Source organism: Triturus cristatus, chromosome 4_2 (genome assembly GCF_964204655.1).
Source record: "Triturus cristatus chromosome 4_2, aTriCri1.1, whole genome shotgun sequence".
Lineage (NCBI taxonomy): Eukaryota > Metazoa > Chordata > Amphibia > Caudata > Salamandridae > Triturus > Triturus cristatus.
In genome coordinates, this window is record NC_140586.1 from 636,462,323 (window position 1) to 636,478,742 (window position 16,420).

The 16,420-nt window shown below is 43.3% G+C and overlaps 1 protein-coding gene across 1 annotated transcript in view; it reads right to left on the reverse strand.

The window, feature by feature from the left end:
• The window catches only part of LOC146834787 (interleukin-12 receptor subunit beta-2-like), a 745,756-nt gene that overhangs the window by 305,107 nt on the left and 424,229 nt on the right, over positions 1-16,420 (reverse strand). The gene's annotated exons all lie outside the window — the stretch shown is intronic.

Sequence of the window (16,420 nt, forward strand, 5' to 3'; positions counted from 1 at the left end):
ACAAAAAGGTAAAACTATTATTATTATTATTATTATTTGCCCACAGTCATTTTACAAGCATAAATCTATGCACAGAAAACTGTTTAACTCACCTTGATTCAACAGCAGCAATAAGCTGTAAACAGAAATGAATACACATCACGGTTGTACATCGATGGATACAATTATTTCAGGGTCTGATAGTGAACGCTTGTCAGACCATGCCATTTGTAGATGTAGCTACAAAATTTGTTGTTCTCTCGCAGGGTCCTTTGGGATAATGAGTAAAGCAGAAAAACTCAGGGCCAATCAATGTCCCTAAGGGAAATCACCTAGCAGGAAAGGCTGCTGAAAATGAAGACTAATCAGAGGAATTGGATTCGTTAAATCTGAATCTGAAACCTATATATACCCAATTCCTAAGTCAACTTTTGGGGTCAAGTAGAAATTTGGCTGGTTGTTCAGGCCCCTGGATATACCATGCCAGCTAGTAAAGTCATATCTGGGGGCTGGAATTTCTGGACTCAATAAAAGGCAACTCGTATTGAGATAATACTTGGCATCTCTCACAAATTGACAATGTCCATTACAGTGATTTATTGCTGAAACTACTGTTCATCATGAAGTGTGGCCTATTTTCTCTTTGCCTTGATTCGGTAATTTCACTGGTGTAATAGGTGTACAATTCTGTCTAGGGAGGAGCACCCTTTTTTATGAGTTGGTTTACACTGCAATTCAGGGACTGTAAAGTGTCCATGCACTGTAATGGAGACACAGTGCAATGAATCGCCCTACCGATGTCTCTATAGAGATCTTTTAAGCACTCAGACTGAGGCCAGATCCAGGGAAGTGGAAGCAATTGTTACCCTGACCAAAGGGAAAGTTTGCCAGGATGAGCATGTAGTAACTACTTTCAATGCAGACTCCCAAATTGAGTAATGCACTCTAAGTGAGAGCATCTAGACAGAGACTTGTACTGCAGAAAAACCACAGAAGAAGAATAGGGATAGTGCTGAGAGATATTTGAGGAGCCTGAACACAGAGAAGTCCGTGTAGTGCTGTTGTAGGCATTTTAATTAAACATTGTATCAGTTTATGCTGAATGCTCAAACAATCTGTGTAAGACATTTGTTGTTCTATATGGCTTTAAACATGCCTATGTCATCCCTTCTGTTAAAGAACCTACAGCTGACCCTAAAGTATTAGCAAATTGTGGAGCAATTCACTATTTCCAGCTTTCTCCAAGATTCTGGACTCACATGCCAGTCATCACTTATTTGGAGGACATCGATTGATTATGACCGTCAGGACGGGCCTAATTTCCATTTGGCAACCAAGTCAATCATTATGTCAGTGCTGTCTGACCTTCAAATGGCATCTTATTATGGTAATGCATGTGCCTTTGATCTGTTATATCTGATGGTGGCATTCATTATTGTGGACCATGACATACAGTTGATTGAACTCTGTGATACCTGGATTAATGGGGTCCTTTTGACTGGCTCAAGTCATTCCTCAAGGGTGTGAGCTACGAAATGCAGCACCCACCATTCTATTCCAAGAATCAGAACATTCCGTTTAGAGTGTGATAGGGTTCCACCTTAACCAATTTGTTTAAAATCCACATGGAACCAAGGTGTTTCAACCATACAACTGGTTATTGAATATGCATGATAGTGGCTCACCTAACTCATCCTTCAAATGAAGGGAGGCTATGGAGAAAATGGCAAAAGTTTCAATAGCTGCATGAGTGGTTGTGTGTCAATTAGTTAAAACTGAAGGTATGTTGGTAGGAAGATAGGCAGTCCATAACCCACTTTCTAAATAAAGGCATGCCTACACTTTTTTGTGGTGGCACATGATCACATTCTCAAATTCTTATTGAAATGGTCCTCCCCAGTAGCTGTACTGGATACATTCCCTCAGCTGAGGCCCATCTGTATGGGCTGAGGGGTCATGTCCCCTCACTTCTTTCCTGACAAGAAAAGTGTATGTCTGGCTGAACAAAGCTCAGCCTGCCACACACTCTTCTTGTTCAGGTTAGGCAGCCAGGGGCTAAACATGCGCTAAATGTGCAAATGTGTGGTGACCCAAGCTGAACTTTGCCAAGTTGAGGACTTCATAGACCTGAGTGTGATCTCCTCAGCCTGGCAAAAGTGCCTTAAGACCCTTGTCCTTGTGACAAGGGGGACTGTCACTGATTGCATCGGACCTGGTGCTCCATTTTAAAGGCCTGAATTGCCTAGGGCCAAGCGTCAATCGGTGATAACACGTCACAAGTTTTCAATGACCACATCCCACTCTGTGGTGAGTGACTGACTGCTGCCTCTTCTCCCTCACTAACCTAGGGTCAGCCAATGAGAAAAGGCAGCAGTCCCAACTCTCCTGGGACTTCCGAGGTTTCCCTCTAGGAGAGCTGCAGTCTAGTTAAGTTTTATGGTTTTGGATGTCTCGTGCATGCATGCATCTATGAATCTATGAATTTGTTGTGAGTGAGTTTTGTGAATGTGTGTGTGCTTTTGTGCATTCTGTCCATCAATTGTTGTTTTTGCATTTGTCACCCCGAGTGGAAAGGGTATGCCCAGACGTGGGTCCCTTGCTCTCCATGCCACTGGAAATCAAGCAAGCCTGGCTGAAGACGGCTGAAATGCCAGAAACCGGTCCTAGGATGCTTGTTTCCAGTCCAGGGAGGACCTGGCTTGGCAGTTTGGGCTGGACTGTTCCCATGAGGCACAGGGTCAAGACTGATTTGCATATGGCTGGGTTCAAACTGGAACGGCATGGTGAGCAAAAAAACGATGGATTTAGGCCCAGATCTCTGTACTGGGGTGAATGTATGACATTGTTCTGCATTCTGTCCATCAATTGTTGTTTTTGCATTTGTCACCCCGAGTGGAAAGGGTATGTATGCCCAGACGTGGGTCCCTTGCTCTCCATGCCACTGGAAATCAAGCAAGCCTGGCTGAAGACGGCTGAAATGCCAGAAACCGGTCCTAGGATGCTTGTTTCCAGTCCAGGGAGGACCTGGCTTGGCAATTCGGGCTGGACTGTTCCCATGAGGCACAGGGTCAAGACTGATTTGCATATGGCTGGGTTCAAACTGGAACGGCATGGTGAGCAAAAAAACGATGGATTTAGGCCCAGATCTCTGTACTGGGGTGAATGTATGACATTGTTCTGCATTCTGTCCATCAATTGTTGTTTTTGCATTTGTCACCCCGAGTGGAAAGGGTATGCCCAGACGTGGGTCCCTTGCTCTCCATGCCACTGGAAATCAAGCAAGCCTGGCTGAAGACGGCTGAAATGCCAGAAACCGGTCCTAGGATGCTTGTTTCCAGTCCAGGGAGGACCTGGCTTGGCAATTCGGGCTGGACTGTTCCCATGAGGCACAGGGTCAAAACTGATTTGCATATGGCTGGGTTCAAACTGGAACGGCATGGTGAGCAAAAAAACGATGGATTTAGGCCCAGATCTCTGTACTGGGGTGAATGTATGACATTGTTCTGCATTCTGTCCATCAATTGTTGTTTTTGCATTTGTCACCCCGAGTGGAAAGGGTATGCCCAGACGTGGGTCCCTTGCTCTCCATGCCACTGGAAATCAAGCAAGCCTGGCTGAAGACGGCTGAAATGCCAGAAACCGGTCCTAGGATGCTTGTTTCCAGTCCAGGGAGGACCTGGCTTGGCAATTCGGGCTGGACTGTTCCCATGAGGCACAGGGTCAAGACTGATTTGCATATGGCTGGGTTCAAACTGAAACGGCATGGTGAGCAAAAAAACGATGGATTTAGGCCCAGATCTCTGTACTGGGGTGAATGTATGACATTGTTCTGCATTCTGTCCATCAATTGTTGTTTTTGCATTTGTGAATGCATGGGCACGAGTGAGTGAGTGAGTGTATAAGTGTGCATGTGTGGCCCGCCCACCCCCTCCCTGCTAAGATTACTGGCTGCCACTGCATCCCCTTGGCACATAGCCCTGTATAATTTTAACATATTATTGTATGCTCTTCCAGTCTCGGGTCAACACCTTGCAGTTGACGACCGAGATCGCTTGTTTTTAAGTATTCCTCTCTGTGCTTTGTTTTAATTTAATCCTTTTTTAATGGTTGGGATTTTACCTGCTTTGTCTCTCCCGACTCTCCAGTCCGCCACGGGTGCTTCCCGATTGAGTGGAGAGAGTTGTGCTTCAAGTTCTGCCCTCTAGCTGGCCGCCATTTTAGGTTGTTGGAGGTCCAGCTTTTTCTAACTTTTTGGGGGTTAGGCTTTTAACCAGATCTTTGGATCAGATCAGGAAACTTTGCAACTAAATCGAGAAGCCATTTTAGTGCTTAATAAAGGTAAGAGGGAAAGTTGTATTAATATCGACTGCTCCCTATTAACATTTAATTCACTGATAGACTGCCCCTCGTGCGACCTAAAAGTTATGGTTGAACATAGTAAGCTCTGTTCTGAGATCAATCCCTACTCATACAAAAGAGTTCCTCTCGCAACTAGCAAAAAACTGTGAATAAAGATCAGAAAAATAGCATATTAAAGGGACCTAGTAGCTTTAGGCTTAGATCAAATAGTACGCAAACCATCACATCAGGCGGGAAACACCTTCGATGGGATTTTTACTAAAAAGCCCAACTTAATCAATGTAAAGACATAAAGTAGCATGGTCTGACCATAGAAAAGTCTTCTTGGAACTGTCTGTTCCACAATTTAGCTCTAATATCAAAAATCACCATCTACTTTCCTTTCATGAGTCTAGAGGAATGTGCAGCCAGACCATCTTAATGAAGCACTGGAGAATACAACCCTAGTTCTTGCAAATGATGTTGATGCAGCAGCCAAACAGTATAGTCAGTGGCTGTAAACTGCATGAAATCAAGTAGCTCCCGTCAGAACAGTTAAAATAAAACAACAAAGCCCCTCTGCCCCATGGTTCTCATTGGAACTTAGGAAATGCAAGCAAAACTAGAGAAAACAGAAAAGAGGATGGAGAACGGCCTATAAAGAGGAAAAGAAGGCAAAATAAAAACAATATATAGCCATTTGTAAAGATCTTATCTTGAAAGCCAAGGCATCATACTTTACAAAAAAGATTGAGGAAGCTAAAGACTCAACAAAATAACTTTTTCGGTCAATCACAGAAGTAACTAACAATTGCAACAAAAAATCTCTGACTTCAAATCAATTTTTTTTGTGATACTCTGGCAAAGTTCTTCCTAGAAAAAGTAGAAGCACTTTTTAAAAAATTCTCCAAATCTAAACCAGGGCCCACGATATCGTCCGCCAATAGGGATGATTTGCCCTTCAAAACAACCAAAATTTTGACAGGATTTATTGCTCCATCAAACAGGCACACTAGAAATCTACTGGAAACTTCTACTTTGGGTTCCCTATATAATCCCTGCCCGCCTAGAATAACTAAACTGGCAGCAGAAGTTGTTGCATCTAAACTAACGCTTGTCTATCAAGTCATGTGTAAAACGGGCCTCTTTCCAAATATTTGGACGAAAGCAGCTTTGATCCCCCTCACTTGACCATAATGACCCAACCAATTCTCGTCCGATTTCCCGTCTTCCATTACCAGCTAAAGTAGCTGAAAAATGTTGGAACGACCAGCTGGTAACCTTTATTGAGTCTAACAAACTCCTAGATACCACCCAATTTGGTTTCTGGAAAGGCCACAGCACGGAGACAGTTTTGCTCAAGGCAATCGAAGAGATCAGGCAGGTTTTGGATCAAGGAAAATGCATAGCCCTTATCTTCCTTGATCTCTCGGCGGCCTTTAACAATGTCAGTCATTAATTAGTACTAGGCCGGTTAGCAACCTGTGGGGTCACAGGCCTGGCTTGGGGACTTATTAAAATACTACTTAACGGATTGGGAGCAAATAGTAAAACTGGAGAACTTAGCTTCTCATCCCTTTTCCCTTCCATTTGGAGTCCCGCAGAGATCCTCATTGAGCCCTATCCTTTTTAGGTCGAGCCTAGCGTTGCAGCGCATGCGTTGCTCCTTTTGCGAGGCATGCAGTATTCAGTATAGTGCGGAAGCTTTGTGGAAGCTCTGCCCACTCTCCGCCCAGCTTTAGCATTGCCTTAGGTCCTAAATGCTGCCTTCTGATTAGTTTTAGGCTTGTTAGTCCCTCCTCATGACGACTATTGAGGCTACTGGCCCCTTTACTTCGAGTGTTGCATGGTAACTAGTTTCTTCCCGTGCCTTTTCCCCCCACAGCCCCCTCCCGAAATCCGTGCATTCTCGAACCCCCCACTCTCCTTGTTCATTCCCTCTCGCTCCCTGCCCTCCGCCTGCACTCCCATTTTCAATGCAATAGGTCTCGCATAAATGCGAGTCCTATTGCATTGCAAATGCTTGTTTGATTCACGCCGCGTGCCTCTCAGACAGTCTGACGTCATGTTGAGGTAGTGCCCAATGGCAACTACCAAGACAGCCAGGCCCAGTCAGGTTTTGTGGAACATGACGCCGCAAGGGGGCGTCACCTCAGGTTAACGGAGCGGGGAGTTTGTTTCAGCTAGAGCAGCACCGCAATCATGGCTCTTGGGTCTGCCTGCTGCTCGCACTGGCATGGGCTGCCGTGTGCTGTCATCAGCTGTTATATTAAAGTCTTATGACCCCCGCGCTGCATTCAGTTATTTCCAAGGGAGACGTCAGGCAGTCAGAGAATCGGCTGCAGCCGCCGCGTGGAAGAGAGGCCCTGGAGTAATGCTCTGGTTTTTCAGTCGGAAACATATCACAGTTAACATCGCCAGCAAAGGCTTTGCAGGATAATTTTTAATTATTGCTTTTGAGGGGCGTATCATACTGTCCCGAGTTACGTCCATGATTTTGTTGATCCTAAAATGGCATTTTGCATTTTCGGCTGTATATAACAGGAGGAAACACTTCCAATGTTCCGGTTCCATTTTTTGCCATAACCTGGTGTGGTTCCTCTTCAGGGGCAGAGGAGCGCCGACCCACCTGCTGCGTGCAGCAGCAGTACACACAGAATATTAAAACGGTCATTAACATTCTATTATTCTGGGAGGGAGGGGGGAGTTGGGGTTCACGGTTCTCATGATTGCCCAAGAACATTTGTACAGGACTTACCCACGGCTCTACCCAGTCTATAGGGGTGGCTAGCACACGGGTGTGCATCCTGTACTCAATTCAGTATTTATGACCAGGATTATTTAAGATTGCTAATAAGCCTGTTCAAAAGTTGATATGACCCATCTTCTAACGCTATACATATGCCTTAACTAATCTACTTGATATGGGGCGACCGGTGATTATCTGGAACATGTAACCGAAACCCCTTGTTTCTTTTCACGCTTCATGTTCTCTTAGAATGTACAGTACACCAATAAAAATATGTTTAAAAAAAAAATTCACATTCTATTATTTTGTGTGTGCTGATGGTGTGGGCGGGGCAGCTTCCTGCAGATTGCAGGATGACTGCTGCTCCTGTCAGTTCTCAGTGTGCACGTCGGATTGGCCGGCTGCCTACAGCCGGCATAGCCGATATGCGCACTTCATACACTACAATCCCAGTGCTGTAAAGCAACTGTGGGATTGCATGCACTGGCCCTCCAGCCTTAAAATGAGCGCTGGGGTAGCCTGCCCCAACCAATCCTCGAGCTGCTCTGCAGCTCCAGGATTGATTGGCTTAGCGTGCAGGAAGTCCTGACATCACACTGACGCTCTCAGACACTTCCCGCTGCAGCAGCTAGTGACGTTCCTGCTGCCGAGCAAGTATCATGATCTGCTTCAAAGCCGAGAGAAGCTCCAAAGCGAGGAGAAGCCCCAGCAAAACGAGCAGTCACGGAGACCCCGTACATGAGGGACTGAATTGTACAGGACATAAGGTACTGTGTGAGTGGGAGGAAATTACATGATCCGAATATGTCTGTTCTTTTTAAATTTGAAATAATTTCAGCACAAGTAGCCTCTCAATGAAACTCCGCAAAATAGACTTTTGAATCGAATTCAGAGACACTCATGCTGAACTCTGTAAAATTAAAAGGTGAAATACATTGAAAATAAAAGTATGCTCGGTTTGTCAGTTAAGTGAAATTGAAAATAAAAGTAAGTTTGGTTTGTCAGATGAGTGAAATTGAAAATGAAAGTAAGTTCGGTTAGTCTTTTAAAAAAAAAAAAAATACCAGGGGGACAATCCCCCCGAACCCTTCTTATAGCACTCGCTTGCCACCCGTCCTTTTACGCCTCACCACTTTCAAATGTCACCAGCCGCCACTGGCCATAACACTTGAAAAGCTGCATTACCTTTGCAGCATATCCACATCTCAGCCTGTAGTGCTCTCTATTTTCTGAAAAGACTGCCTGACATTTGCTTGTTTTTTTTTATGTCAGTCCCCCCGGGGCACAAGCAGGCATCCACTTCTGTCTTTTTTCTCAGATCAGCCGTCCTCACAGAAGTGGATGCCTGCTTGACAGCCGTTAGCATTTGCAATGCAATAGCTCTTGCATTTATGCGAGTTTTTAGCTATTGACATTGCAAATGAAAATGCCTTTTATTTATGTTTCAAAAACAAGAATAAAAGGCATTGCCATTTGCAATGTCAATAGCTCAAACTCGCGTAAATGCGAGACCTATTGCATTGCAAATGCTTGTTTAAATTCCAGCTAGTGGCAACCGTAGGTGTCCCAGCTGAGTTAAATGGTAGATAGGAGTGTCTTTAAAGCCCCGTGAATTTGATATTTTCATTCATTCTCTCATTTTGATAGGAAGAGTTTCAGGCCATAGTTGTTAAGAGGGAAACATTGTGCCACAGAAACACTGCAGGAATTTGTTGTAAGCATTGTTTGAAGACGGGGCATTCGGTTGCAATAGCACCATGCTCATTTCTGCCCCAGTTGTGGAGTGTGATATAAGCTGCCAATACTATTGTTTTAGAAGTAATTCTTCATTTAAGTTACTGCCAGTGGAGAAATGTAGTTTGTGTTGAAGCCATATGCTTAATTTCATAGGCCATGCAGTCCTTTTTTAAAGACCCTCACTTTTTTCATCCCACTTAAAACCCTGATGCCAAGTTCTTCCATTTCAGAAGTTTTAAGATGATCTTAGAGTTTCTCATTGCTTAAATGGGTGTAATTTCTAAAACTTGCATTTCCCTTGTCTTGCTTGATTTTGCTCTTGAGAAAGTGTCACTCATAGTCTTTGAAATGTCACTCATAATTACACTGAAATTCTGGAAATGTCACACGTAGCAATCTCAAACCTTGGCAGTTAATCATGTTCCCTTCCAGAAGCCTGTGGTCCATCCTCACGTCCACTGGTATGTATGTGCCTTGCTTTGTTCCCTCACTCACAGATAGGCACAGGGCAGGAGTCCTAAAACAAGCATTTGCAATGCAATAGGTCTTGCATTTACGCGAATTTAAGCTATTGGCATTGTAAATGACAATGCCAATAGCTTAAACTCGCGTAAATGCAAGACCTAGTGCATTGCAAATGCTTGTTAATATTTTAGTCTCTCCTTTAGCGAATTTGATATGAAACTTTGGCTTTTCCCTCACAGCCTATGCTGACAACTCTCAAATTGTCGTTTCCATAGTAAAAAAATGATGCTGGCACGGGGCTTAGATTTCATGACTGCCCACTGGCTGTCCATGATTGGATGGACAATAAATGTCTTAAGTTGGACGCAGGAAAAACAGAAGTCCTCTTTTTTGGACCCCAATCGTCTTTTTGGAGTCTATCAGCCTGGCCGCTCTCATGGGCCCTATCCTCCCTCCAGTGGAAAAGGCTTGCAACTTAGGAGTGATCATTGATAATAAACTTAACTTCACAGATCAGGTAAATAAGCTCACTTCATCCACTTTTAATACCCTTAGAATAATTAAAAAGAGTCTGCCTTTTATACCTGCCAATTTGCAAAAGACATTAGTCACCTCAATAATCTAAAATAGACTATTGTAACAGTCTGCTTCTGATCACTCACAAGTACAATATTAATTAACTTCAGGTCCTGCAAAACGCTGCAGCTAGACTTTTGTTAAAAATTCCCACATTTTTCTCAGTGTCTCAAGACCTCACAAAACTTGCAATGGCTTCCTATTAAACAAAGAATCATCTTTAAGGTGTTATGTCTAGTTTATAAACAATGTTATGATCTCGGTCCTGACTCTTTGTACAAGAGCTTCATACGGTATCTCCGTGTTAGAAATCTTCGTTCAGTAAATGCTAAATTAGTAGTACTTCCAAGATTCAAACAAGTACGATGGGGTGGAAAGAGCATTGTGCTGGAAGCATCCAAAGTGTGTAACGTACTGCCTCTCTGCACAAAAACAGCACCCAGTGTCCTTGCCTTCAGGAAAGCTGTAAAGACCTAGTTGTTCAGGTCCTGGTAGCTTTTGCGGTTCTGTGACACTCTGAGCTGGAACTGAATAGCGCTTAGAGGCCTCTGGACCTACAAATCCTGCTAACATAACATACAGGTTTATAAAATATGTGTCCAACCATACTTATCAAGTATCTACCTTTTAGTTTACATTGTAATGCCCACTACTTTTCATAACCTTAACATTTATCAGATTTATCAGCACAATTTCCTTCTATAATCCGCCTGCCAATACAGGTTAGAAAAGGCCCTTTACCCAACAGAAGGACCATAAGAAAAATCTGCAAAACAGACACGTACTTTCCACAGTGTTGATTCTTCCACCAACACGGCATCCGTATCTATGCATTTTTAAGATATTCATATTTTAAAAAACGTGCTGAGAGGGATTTAAAGGGCTAACACTTTTGCATATCTCTCCTATTTAAATGCACAAGTCAACGTGATTGGCTGGATTAGGGCTAAAACATTTTTGCTGACTTAAGTATAAGGCATGCCTGAGAAAAAAAACCAGTTTTTATATGCTGACTCTTGCATCAGAGCCAACTCACAAGCTTATCAGTGGCCATTTTAAGTGCTACATTCAATCTGTATTTTGTCTCTGACTATTCTATTCTATTCTCCAGAACATTCTCCATGGCTCCCCGAAATCGGGCTTCCCAGTGCTGTTAGACTGAGTGGAGTGAGTGAGTTAAAAAGAATAAAACAGAATTGAGGGAACCCCGCCTCGTACAGATCAATAACGCTGCTAAATGCAGACTGTAAAATATTAGGCAAAATCCTAGCGGACCGATACACCCAGATTCTGGCACCACTGATCCACCCCGACCAATGCGGATTCGTTCCGAGGCGAAACACCTCGCAGAACCTGCGCAGATTGTTTCATGTCCAAGACAGGGTGAGAATGCACATCCCTAACACGGCGTGTCTGATTCTAGGCCTCGAAAAAGCCTTCGATACCTTGCTATGGCCGTACTTATTTGCCGTCCTTCGTAGAATAAACGTAGGGCCTACCCTGATGAAGTACATGCAACTCCTCTACAAAGGCCTAACTTCACAGGTGAGAATAGGTAAATATATTTCCGCTCCCTTCCATGTCGAAAGAGGGACTAGACAGGGGTGCCCCTTGTCCCCCCTCTTATTTGCCCTGGCAGTGGAACCCCTAGCAAGAAGGCTACGACAGGAGGGCGAAACTTGGGGTATTCCGATAGCAGATACGGTACATTGTGTATCTTTGTACGCAGATGATCTCCTGATATATGTCAGAGATGTCACAAGTGACCTCACTCCAATATAGACGATGCTGCGGGACTTTGCGGTGGTCTCTGGCCTCAAAGTTAATTGGGCCAAATCCACGATTTAACCACTGAGCCCTCACTTAGCCCCGCTCGACATATCTGTAGGAGCTCACACACTTGCCTAGATATCTGGGGGTGAGACTGTTTCATTCATCCAAAGACTTGTACGAAGGAAATCACCGCAGAGTGCTAGCGGGAATACGCACAGAGGTGGGCTAATGGAAGACATTGCCTCTCGCCCCCATTGGTCCCCAGGCTCCTCTACCATTTCACCAACCTCCCTGTGATACCGCTGCGCCCCTTCTTTCGGGAATTAGACACATTACTAACCACATTGATCTGGGGAGGAGGTAGACATAGGGTGGCCTTAACCACAATATAACTGTCCACAAATCAGGGAGGACTGGGAGCTCCGTCCTTCGAAGCATACTTATTGGAGGCTCAACTCCAGTGGTTGTCGCACTGGACAGCGGAGCGTCACATAGGAGAAACAATCACGGAGGAGGGGCGGATACCCCTCCCAGCAATACGGAGATTGCTGATGCCGGTCACCAAGCCCCTCCGCACTTACCCTTTGCAAGTATCTATAGCCCGTATGTGCATTTTGAAAATTCATCGTATGTCCAGGGAGAAACCCCCTTATTCACCTCTACTCCCACTGGTAGGGCTTCCTTGCAATGCTAAATATTATACCACCTGCGCCCTTCAGGTATGGACTGATCATTCAATCACTGAGATGGAATCCCTGTTTGAAGACGGACAGCTAAGGACATATGCCCAAATGGCCGCTCACTATGACCTTCATCCGGGCCAGTTCCTACTCTATAGGCAGCTACTAGACAGCAGTCGACCCTACTGGGACCTAAATGAGGGGGAGCCCGCAACACACCCGGTGATACACACTATATTGCATAAGGGGGCAGGCAGGCATTTAGTTACCTGGCTGACTACTGCAGACATGGGAAGACGAAGCGGGTCGGGAATTTAACGATAACGAGTGGGAAAAAGCCCAAGAGTATCCCAAAACGGTCTCCAGAAATGCGCGTTTTAGGAACATTCAATTCAATTTCCTACTCAGGGCATACCTAACCCCACATCGGCTCCACTGTTTTTATCCTGACACACACTTCACCTGCCCCCGCTGTCAGACTCCTGAGGCGGACTTCAAACATATGTTCTGGGACTGCCCTATTGTTCAGCAATATTGGGACAGAATACACCGATCACTCCGTGAGACGACCAACATTCTGACCATGTCATCATGTGAAGTGTAGAAAAGTACAGGAGGCAGTAGATAGATGAACTGTGCTACTTTATTTAAGCAGAAATAAATATAACGTCCTATCCACAGAAAAGCCAGCACCAACTGACATCCTTTGCTAGGCAACTGAGATAGATTCTTTATACATTCTAGACTTCTAAGAAAGTAAGTTCCATACACAGATACATCAACACATAATAGAAAGGTAATGAAACAAGATTACCACACACCTTCCCCCAAAACAGTATAAATGTTGAAGTTAAGAAACATCTTATCATTTTTAAACATAGTTGAGAAGTTTAAGTGGACTTTTGTACAGACGGGAACTCCTACGCACAGGAGTAGATTCATCAGAAGGAGCGACTTTTCGATTTCTTTCAAAGGTGACACAAGGGCGTAGTGGAGAAATTGTATTCAATTCCAAATGGACCATCATTTAATCGAACAGCATTAAGAAACAGTTTAGTTACAGTGAGAGGAGAGGAGAACTTTGTACGACCACACTTCTGAGGCATACTTACTCTCACACGGTCACCCACGCTAACTAAAGTACGAGAGACGGCATGTCTCTTGTCAAAGTTGGCTTTCCTTTTAGCAGTTTTAAGATCCTGACAGATATTCAACTCATTGTCTTTAACGTTAACATTATCATGATTTTTTACTCTCATCCAGGTCGGAAACATTTGAGTATTAGGAACACGACTTCTAAACAACTCAAATGGAACTTTCTCAGTGGTGGAATGTGAAGTTAAACGGTAAACCATCACACGTTTTAGAACAGCATTTTTCCAGTCACAGTTTTGTTCCTTAGACAGTTGGATAGTTTCCTTAAGAACACGGTTGACTCTCTCTACCATTCCATCTGATTTTGGATGATAGAGGGAGCAACGTTTATGAACTATACCTTTCTCTGCCAGAAACTTTTCCATTTCTCTTGATACAAGTTGCACACCATTATCTGTCAGGAGGGATTCAGGAAGGCCCTTCCTAGTGAATATATTCTCCAAGAACTTAATGACATCTTTGCTTTGCCCATGTGAACTGGCATCAGTTACTAAAATGGAGCTCAAATTGGTGTCAAAGCGTTGCAATGATGGAGCAGAGGAGAGAGCTTTTTTTATACCATCAAACTCCACCTGGCATTGAAGAGACGAAGAGAATTTCACATCCTTCTTTAGAAGAGCGCTAAGCTCACATGTACGAGAGGCAAACTGCGGAACAAATTTGTTGTAATACTCCGCCATTCCTAGAAAAGTGACCAATTCATCCCTTGAATGCGGGACAGAAAGTTCGTCAATGGTCTTCACAAGGCACTCTCTAGGCTTAACACCCTTACTGGTCAAACAGTGACCTAAGTAATCAATTTCTGACAGATTGAATTTACATTTATTCTCTCGTAATGTTAGACCCCTCTCGCTGAAACGTTCAAGCACACATCGCAGTCTTGCATCATGTTCTTTTTTAGATGAGCCATGAATTAAAACATCGTCCTGATATATTTTGACCCCTTCGACACCGCTCAGCACATCTTCCATGACTCTCTGAAAGACGGATGCAGCAGAAATCAACCCGAAGGGAAGACGTGTGATCTTGAAGGTTCCAAAAGGAGTTATGAATGCAGTCAGGTCCATAGATTTCTCATCAATTTTAACCTAGTGGTATGCTGCACGTAGGTCTAAAGAGGAAAAGATGTGTGCGTTATTCAGCTGGGTCAGCATCTCGGTTATATTAGGAAGAGGGTATTTATCAGCAAGGACAGCACGGTTCAGAGCGCAAAGGTCCACACATAAGCGAACCTCGTCTGAGGCTTTACGTGCTAAAACTACCGGAGGAATCCATTCACTTGCCTCAGTTTCAGTAATAATCCCTTCCTTTTTTAGTTTCTCAAGTTCATTGAACATTGACTCTTTCATGGCTAAAGGTACACTGCGTACTTTACAAGTAACGGGTTGTGAATCAGGTTTTAGCACAATTTTATGAGTGAAAGACACCCCAATTTTTCACAGAAAACGTCCTTGAACTCTGAACGTAGACAATTATTAGAGTCATTGATGTTTAGAATGGTATTAGTGTTCAAATCTGTAATTTTAGAAACAGAATTTAAAGACCCATTATTAGAATACGCATTGTTAGAAGTAAAACGAGTTAAGATGTCTCTGAGAACTATGCATGGATCAGCGCCAGGGACCAAAGATATACCTAGAACCGCCTGGTGGAACCAACTGACTATGCTGTCACCTTTGCATGAAATATATATCTTCCCAGGAGTCATGCGCCCTTTGTATTCAATGCTCCCCATGAAATACCCAAACAATTTTATCGGTTGACCTCCATAGGCTAAAGGTTTGATACCTAGTTTATAGATGGTGACTTTCCCACATAGATTTGAATCATAAAATTGTTTTGGTAAAAGGGAGATTTTGGCTCCCGAATCAACCAACATTTTGATGTTGCAATCATTTACCGTAACAACATCAATGGGACCTTTACATTTATTCTTGTTCATGAGTGTAACAATCTCACCACAGTGTAGTTCATTATCATCAGATATAGATTCACTCTCGCTTTGTATCAAAACCTCTTTGACACGTCTGTTGGATTTATATTTTTTAGATCTACACGCTTTGGTGAAATGGCCCATTTTCCCACAATTCTTGCACTTGAATTTAATAGCAGGGCAAGACTTGTCATTGGCAAGATGAACTAACATGTCACAACGATAGCATATGATTTTTGTATCGGCTTTGATTGAGACTTAGATGAATGAGCAATGTGATTAGGCTCCTTCTTCTTTGGATTTGGGTGGTTTATTAGTAACTGTGTGAACTTTTTCATCAAAAGAACCATTTTCTTTCTTTTTTATCACCTCAACGCAGGCAAGAGAATGTTCTAACCTTTTTGCAATTTCTACAACCTCATTAAGTTTCGGGTCGTCTTTCTACCAGAGCTCATCCTTAATTTTTTCAACAGAACAACCTAGCATAAATTGATCGCGTATGTGTTCTTCAATAGCACTATCAAACTTGCAGGTGGCACCTAATTTACGAAGAGCTGTGACGTAAGTTTCAACTGATTCATCAGGATTTTGTACCCTCCTCCCAAAATGATAGCGTTCAAGAATTGTACTAACTTTCGGAAGATAATGCTTGTCAAGGTTTTTGAGACAGATTTCAAATTTGTTTAAATTGCTTGACTCCTCAACATTTAGATCGGGAAGGTGCTCAAAGACTTCTTGTCCCTCTGAACCTAGACAATGTAAGAGTAAAGCCGATTTCCTTTCTGCACTCAAAGATACACCACAAACTCTCGCATAATTTAAAAACACTGTTTTCCATTTTGACCAGCATATATTAGGGTCACCAGGATTGGATAAAAAAAATGGAGAACGTTTTGCATTATGTAGCAATATTGAATAATTAATGCATCATAAAGTAAGGTAAGTATGTCAATGAAATTGAACCTATTGTAAATAAGACAGATTTACAATTGCAGAATATATTTTCTCTAAATTATGAGCAGAGTGTATAAGTGT